Below are 8,827 nucleotides of genomic sequence, written 5' to 3' on the forward strand. Positions count from 1 at the left end.
AGGGATCCTAGGCTTTCTTCTGGCTTCTGTGGTCACCAGGCATGTATGCAGTGCTGGCAAAACAGACATGGTCTAGAGAGTTGGCTCAGTGGTTCAGGGCACTCACTGCTCTTGCAGAGGATCTGGGTGTGACTCTCAGTATCCACGTGATGGCTAACAACTGTCTGTAACTCCAGTTCTAGGGGATCTGATGTCCTTTTCTGACCTCCTTGGGCATTGCACGCCACAGGCTCATACATATAGGCAATACACTCATATGCATAAAATAAGGATAAGTTTTAAAAATTATTTATTTAATAACCATATAATTAGAAGAAGCATTTCATTACAACAGCATTGACATATTCAATAACAATTTCCAGGGCTAAGATGCATCTCTTTCAAAATTGGCTGTAAATTTTTAGGTTTACAGTTGAATTATTACAGTTATACAATTCTGTACTCAGTATAATCCCTATAAGACATAAAATTGAATGAGGTTTTAACCTTTAAAAGATCTCCATTTCGTTATTAAAATACAGAGTTTCGACTAACATACACAGTTGAATTAATACAGATATACAATATTGAACTGAGTATAAGTCCAGTAAGACATAAAATTGAATGAGATTTTAACCTTTAAAAAGATCTCCATTTCATTGTGCACTACCACGCCTGGCCCAGGAAAACTCATTTTTAATGCAACTAACACTTAGATGTTTGCACATGCATCTCTAATCTCTATATATCTGATTATTACTAGTCACAAAAAAAGCAAAAAAGCAAAAAAAAAAAAAAACAATCCTTAACAACACACACACATTTTGTTTTGAAAGTTGCTTTAAACAACAGCAGCCAGACATCATGGTGCACACTTTTAATTCCAGCATTCAAGAGGCAAAGGCAGACAGATCTCTGTGAGTTCAAGGCCAGCAGGTTCTACAAAGTAAACTGTAGGGCTATATAGTGAGAACCTGCCTCAATAAAACAAAATAAAAACAAACCAAGAATCGACAACAAAGAGCAAAACGGGCTAGCAAGATGGTTCAGTGGTTAAAAACACCTGGCACTAAATGTGATGACCTAAATCCAATCTCTGCAACCCACATGGTGGAAGGAGAGAATTGACTCTTTCAAGTTATCTTCACACTCATGCCATCATGAACGTTCACACATAATAATTAAATAAAAGTGTGAAAATTAAAAGTACATAACAATGAGTTATACTTGGCTAGGTCTAGAGATGCAGGCCTATAATCCCAGCATTTTGGGAGGCTGAGGAATGAGGCCTCAAAAGTTTAAGGGGTGAGAATGTAGCTCAGTGGTAGAGTATTTATCTAACCTGGACAAGGTCCTAGACTAAATAACTAGTATTGAGAGGGAGAATAAAAAAATTCCATATTAAACAGGTTTTAAATTTTTTTCTCCCCCACCCTCAATTTTCCCCACTTGTCATTAATCCCTAAACAATACAACTATAAGGTAACAACTATTTACATGGCATTTAAAAGCATTTCGATATTGTAATCTGAAAGTAATTTAAATACCAGGAAGATGAGAAGATGGAGGTTCTATACAAAACTATGTCTTTTTTTTTTTTGAGACAGAGTCCTGGCTGGCCTGAACTCACAGAGGCCCACCTGCCTCTACCTCCAGAGTGCAGGGATTAAAGGCATGTGCCACCACACCCAGGTCAATACTATGCTGCTATTTTATGTAATGGACTGGAAGCATCATTGCATATTGGTATATGCTGGAGTTCTGGAACTGATTCTTGAGAATACCTGGGGACAACAGTAATGTGATTAGCATTAGGAGGTGGCAGGAGATGAAAGATACCTAGTTAGATTCCAGAAGTGCTAGAGGAAAGGCAGCTGGCAGGACAGTATGCAGAAGGAAGGGACTAGCAGGTACAAAGGCCTGGAAGAGGTAAGACCAGGTTTAAAGAACAGCCGGGTGTGGTGGCGCACACCTTTAGTCCCAGCACTCGGGAGGCAGAGGCAGGCAGATCTCTTTGAGTTCAAGGCCAACCTGGTCTACATAGTGAGTCCAGGTCAGCTTGGGACTATAGGGAGACCCTGTCTCAAAAATACAAAAAAAAAAAAAAGAACTCCAAATACCCAGAACAGTGTGGTCAGGTGCAGAAGGAATCTGGCTGGGAAAGAGGTGTTCCATCCATCGTGGGTGGCCACCTTCCTCCTGAGCCTTAAACTTGGGAGAAAGCAAAATGATTATGGTTAAGGAACCCAGAACATCAACTTCATCTGAATAGCAACATCATTGGCTCAGCCCTTTTATAACATTGGCTCATATATTCCATATAATATGTTCCATATTATGTGTAATGTGTTCCATATTATAACCTCTACTCCACAGATTAAAAAAACGGGCTGGATCACTGATTGTCCAGTGTCTCTTACTTCACTGCACTATCAAGATTTAGAATGTTTATATAAATGCTTCTGTTCTATAACACCTCTGACAAGGCATGTAGAAGCTTCTTTTTTTCCTTTGGTGGTAGCAGGGATTTGAACCTAGGACCTTGTGTGCCATAGGCAAGCACTTTACCACTAAGCTATAACCCTAGCTCCCTTCTCTTTAAAAACAGAACCATCTAAGCATTAGGCATTATGAATTGGTGCTTTGCTGGCCTTCAGGGAACCTAGGAAGGGGCATTAGTTATAGTCAAAAGGCCAAGTGGCCTCCCCAAATTTTCCATGTCTATTCTAGTTCTACCTCTGAGGCAGTTGGAGATAGTTTGTTTCTCAAAAGCTGTAAGAAGTGCGAGGTTGAAAAAAAAAAAACACAAAAATCCTCCATCAACAATTACAAAACCCCCTGCAGCAGCCTGAACACAAAGGGTTTGAGTTTTGAACAAAGGGCAGAGTGAAACTGGAGAGTAAATGCTGACACATCCTCACTCCAGCTGTGAACTGGGGGTCTGAGGGCTGCTGCAAAGGTCATCTGTCTCCACATCTTTGGGCAGGAAGTGCAATTCAATCCTCCCAGTGACTGATCACTTTACAAGATTAATGGAAAAGTCTTCAACATGGGTCTATGTTCTGACAGCACAAAAAGTGAATCAGAACTCTTCCCGGGTCTCCTACCCAGTAAGGTCATCTGATTCCTTGTCTTAAAAAGTTCAAAAATGGGGCTGGAGAGATGGCTCAGCGGTTAAGAGCACTGACTGCTCTTGCAGAGGACCTGGGTTCAATTCCCAGCACCCACATGGTGACTATGTATGAACTGTCCTTAACTCCAGTTCCAGGGGAATCCGAAGCCCTCTTCTGACCTCTGTGGCATTGCACGACACAGGTGTACTCACATATATGCAGACAATACACTCATACACATAAAATAAAAATAATAAAACATTAAAAAAAACAAGTTCAAAATCTTTCCTCTTTGATAGGAGAAATCCTGTCTTGGGAGTTGTGGGGTTGGATCCAAAGACAGCACCAGAAGGTTGGAAGACTTTTGTAGGCTCTTTGTTTGTTTCATCTTTCAAAATAAAATAAATGCAAAGGGGACGGTGGTCCCTGAAGGGGTTAACTGCCAGCCTTCTTGTCCATCCCTCAGAGATTATCAACCAGTGACAACTGAGCATGATGAAATACTGCCTGGCTTTTTATTTCCATTGGCTACCACACTTGTCCATCAATTCTTAAGATGCAAGTTTTGAAAGCATCTTTGAACTTTTATGACTCTCTTCCTGGCATTAACCCTTTAACTTACCTGTTATTTCAAAGGTTCTTTCCAGTGCTTGCACAAGCAGAGACACTGTAAAAAGCAGAATTCGAGGTAGAACATTGAATCTTTCTCAAATACTCAAGGGCAGGCATTTGTATGGATAGTTTTGTTCTTCCTTTTTTTTTTTTTAACATTAATGAAGAGAGGACCGAGGACAAAAAACAAAATAAAAGAGATATTTAAGAACAACCACTTTATCAGAAAAAGTGTTTATATTTAAATTACAAAATACAAAATTTGATCAAACTTTAAAGATTTGGCAATGCTAGGTGCTGCATATACAAAATTTTTTGTTATATTTAATTTTGATGCCTCTTCTCGTGTGTGTGTGTGTGTGTGTGTGTGTGTGTGTGTTAGTGTGGCTTGAACCCAGGGCCCAAGCTAGACAAATGCTCTATTCCAGAGCTATATCACTGATCTGGAATTCATTTCTGTGTAGGTAACACATCTCCATGGTGCAAAATTGAAAAGGCACTACAACATATAGAATGAAATTAAATCTCTCAGTTGTGAAATCAGGCAACATTCATACATGTGATTACAGTTTCACAGTCTGCCAAAAAATAACTTTTCATGTTTCTCCCCCTTTTTTTTTCCTTAAGAAAATTCTGTTATGCTGGGCATGGTGGCTCATGTCTCTAATCCTAGCACTCCCAGCACTCAGGAGGCAGAGGTAGGCATATCTCTGTGAGTTCAAGGCCAGCCTGGTCTACAAAGCGAGTTCCAGGTCAGCTGAGGCCTACAGGGAGAACCTGTCTCAAAAAGACCAAAAAAAAAAAGAAAAAGAAAAAGAAAATTCTGTTATATTCCATATAAGCATATATTTTTCTTTTTCCACTGCTGAAGATCAAATGGAGAGCTGTTTTCAGTTTTTCTGTTTGTAACAGGATCTCACTATGAATCCCAGATTGGCCTGGAACTCCTGATCCTCCTGGTCTGTGTCTCCCAAATGCTGACATTAAAGAACTATGCTATCACACCTGGCTCAAGTTTTCAGTTTTATTATATGTCTATTCCTAGAATATATATAGCCAGAAGTAATTATTCATGTCATCCTTCGTAAGTTTATTTATAAGATCTGGGCAGGTGGACCAATCTTATCTAACTGACACCCCCCCCCCCCCCCCAAAAAAAAAAGCCTTCTACACAGTGCCATGCTACTGGCAGGCACTCAGGGCAAGTGTTTTGAGGCTAAGGTGTAAACATTCACATTGTACCAGATACCCTCTTCCATAAAACCTATGTTTCTTCCCAGGACCCTGCATTTATTCCACTAATGTTTTTGGGAGGTAGATTGCAGAGACCCTGAGGCAAATCACACCTGGGCTCTTAAGAGAAATGGTGGGAAATACTCTGAGGCATCACTGTTTCAAGATTTTTGTTTGTCTGTCTGCAATGCTGGGACTGACTTCAGGGCCTTGCATATGCTTGGCGAGTGCTGTATCACTGAGCTGTAGCCCAGTCCCTTAATTTTTTTTTTTTTGAGACAGGGTCTTTTTATGTTGCCTAGGTAGGCACAAGTGATCCTACACCTCAGACTCCAGGCATGTATCACCACACCCAGCTTAACTTCAAATTTTTTGGTTACATGTATAGTTCAATAGTAGAGCACGTGTTTGGTTACCATAACTGAGTGGCTGGGTTATACACACACACACACACACACACACACACACACACACACACACAACACATGCATGCAAAATCAGTTCCTTAATCCCAGTGTCCATATTTTTTTCTTTTTTTGGTCTTTTTAAGATAGGGTCTCCCTGTAGCCCCAGCTGGCCAGGAACTTGCTATGTAGACCAGGCTGGCCTTGAACTCCAGAGATCTGCCTACCTCTGCCCCTGCCTCAAGAGTGCTGGGATTAAAGGCATGAGCCACCACACCTGGCTTCCCAGTGCCCATATTTCAAGGGCTCAACAGCCAGATGTAGCTAGGGGCAACCGTTACTTACAGCACAGTATATAATATTCATATTAATATCTATTCTATGGCATAGTCTTGTAGGCAGGCTTACAGGGTCAGTCTTGAAGGCTCTGGTTCAAATCCTGTAGCTGTTACATTATCATGGCCAAGTAAGTTGACATCTCTTTGAGCCTTAGCTATAGAAGGGGAAGTAGGGGATATAGCCCTTTGTGCCTAAGACCTTGGCAGGGATTCAACTAGATGTCAAATGTGAGAGGCTTTGCCCAAAGGCATATTAAGTTCTTAGAAGTCTGGAGCAAGGGGGCTGCAGAGATGGCTCAGAGGTTAAGAGCCCTTGTTGCTCTTGCAGAGGACCCACATGGTGGCTAATAACCATCCATAATTCCACTTCCTGGGGATCCAACACCACCTTCTGGCCTCTTCAAGCACTGCACACAGGTGGTGCAGTTCTATACCTGCAGGCAAAACACTCATAACACATAAATTTTTTTTAAAAAGGGGAAAGTCAGGAGCTATTATAATTCTGAGTTTGAAAACAGTTTCCATTTCTTCACAGGCCAGAAATTCTAGCTTTTGAGGCTCCATCCAGTGTCAGCCTTCTCAGGAAACCATTGGTCTGCCTCTCAGCCAAGCACAGTGTGAATGAGTGGAGCTGACTTCTGTCTTTTCTGTCTTTGGACACAGCCGCTCAATTAGCCTTTGAGTATGGAAGACACGAAAGAATGGGGCTAATACAGGCAGGATTTGACTGGGCCTTTACAAGACTAAGCAGGCGGGTACAGGAAGTCATTATTATTTTGTTTCTGACACAACTGACCCGGTGTTTTCCTGCAGGAGAAGTTCATCTTTAGAATAAACACCTTAGTCTTTCTCCTCTCACCTACTAGCTCCTAGGGGACACTCAGCCAAGGTAGGAGCTCAAGGATCTTGCCCTTCCCCCTTTGGCCCAAAATAACCTCTTCCCCCCACTTGGAGTGAATGCTTGGAATTCTTTCAACTGGAGGACAAAGCCTTTCATCTGCCAATTACTGGTAAAGAGAAAATGCAAATATGCTAGAGGAGGTGATCCATCAAGGGCCCAACGTTTATGGAGTGATCACTTAGACCCAGCGGCAGGGTAGGGTTCTGGGGGAGTCAAAGGGGAACAAACCCTAGGCTTGCCCATTCTTCTCTCAGGTTTGCGGTTTCCTTGAGGTTTGTAAAGGGAGGGGATTAAATTAGGTGAATAGTCAACCCCTTCCCACTCTGACAAGCCAGAAACTCCCCACTGACGTGATATATGGACTTAACCGTTTTTACACTGATGGCTAACATCAGACCTTTTCCTAACACCAGTCTTTGGGGAACACCATGAAGCCACTGGGGGGAGGGAGAGTCTCAGGAAGATGGAGAAAGATCAAGTTTCCTAATTGCTAGTTTTGTCTTATTCTTTCACTGATCTCCAGCCCAGGCACCCCCTTTAAGCGTGTTTACTTCATTTTGAAGCAGGAATAAAACTGGTGAATATTTGAAAAGGCACATGATAGCCAAGCTAGGCAAGCTGTGTGATCTTGGATGAGTGGTTTTGCCTTTCTGAGTCCCAGTTTCCTTGTTTACAAAACAGAATAACAAAACAAGACAGTTCACTGAAAAGGTTGTCTGTTTCTCATGAGAAAAGGGAAGTAAATAAAAAGGTCCATGGTTCTTTTTACTTTTCCTTTTTTTTTTGAGGGAGGGGGGCCGTGTTTGTGCTGGGTATGGAACTCAGCCTCATTCTTGCTCGTCAAATGCTCTACCACCGAACTACATCATCCCCAGCTGGTCCCTGGTTTTCAACAGAGGAATGCAGAGTTTTCATTCTAAAAGTTGCTGGTGGGATGCAGCTGAGCCAGTGTAGGTGATTTCAGTTTGTCAGGAGATTTTGATGTTGGCTAGCCTCATCCCTATTTCAGACTTTTATAGCTAGTGACCAAGGATTAAAACAAACTTCAAAGAATAGCCTTTGGGAACAGGTGGAAGACTACAGAATGATATGACGGGAAATTTTAAGGTTAGGGAGGGAGAAGCCATCTTTTAGGGTGACCAGTTCTGAGCAGATGGCTCACAGCTGATCTCTAGTGTCAAAGCCACTTCCTCCCACATCTGTCTGAGTGCTTGTTGATATGGGGACTAGATAAAGAGGTAGAACAACCATCCAGATTCATAATTTCTCAAAGCCTTAGTTTCCCAATGTGCAAAATGATCTGCTTTAACTTATCCACAGGATTAAAAGCAGAACCATGCTGTGTTCCTACATGCCAGGAGCATTTAGGAGGTCTGTCATGGTACCTCTGGTGCTATGTGATTAGGCCTTGCACAGAGGTAGGATGGGAAGAAAGTTTAGGGCCAGCTTTTCTCACAACTAAAACGGATCTGGTTTGTTAATTAAAATATACAGGACAATTCGGGGGGTCGTCGGAAGCACTACGTAAGAGAACAGAAAGGTATTGGGATCTGACAATCCGTGTATATTCATAGAGGGTACCTCTGGCTCTGCTAGGAAGTTTCATAGGATTAATCAAGGTGCTCCTTAAGTTTCCCATGCCATCCCAGAAAGCACGGAGGTTCTCGCTTTTAAATCCCCAAGCAAAAAAAAGGCTTACCTTTCGCCTGCTTGCATTAGAGCCGCTGAACCCGAATCCCTGAGTGTTTCCCTCCTGTGCATCGATTTTTCTTCTCTTGGCGAGCGCAAGAACTTAAAAAAAAAAAAAAAGACAACTTCAGTTTCAGGGCTGTTCGCCTAGTAAAGGACTCCACCGAGGCGGGCAGAATGAATGAATGAAAGGCAGTCTTCCGGTCAGCTGCAGTCTGAAGAGGCTCTGGTCTGGCTGTATTTCCTGTACGTGTGTGTGTGTGTGTGTGTGTGTGTGTATGTCCATATTCATATTATCATTTCAGTCCTGGGAGTTTAAAAGTTATGCAGTCTACACAGATACAGAGCTGCACTAATTTCCTTCTGAGCTCCTCAGATGCCTCCTCCATATGGCAGGTTCGCAAATAGATGGGGGTATGGGCAGGATCGCCCCTCCCCCAAGATGTGCAGTAGAAAAGCAAAAACAGAAAAAAAGATTATACATGCAAAATACTTTGCATTTAGGTTGTCAGCCCAAGTAATGAGGAAAGGTGGATGGATGTAGGAAGAGAGGCAGCG

Source organism: Nannospalax galili, unplaced genomic scaffold, assembly GCF_000622305.1.
Source record: "Nannospalax galili isolate Female #2095 unplaced genomic scaffold, S.galili_v1.0 scaffold218, whole genome shotgun sequence".
Classification (NCBI taxonomy): domain Eukaryota; kingdom Metazoa; phylum Chordata; class Mammalia; order Rodentia; family Spalacidae; genus Nannospalax; species Nannospalax galili.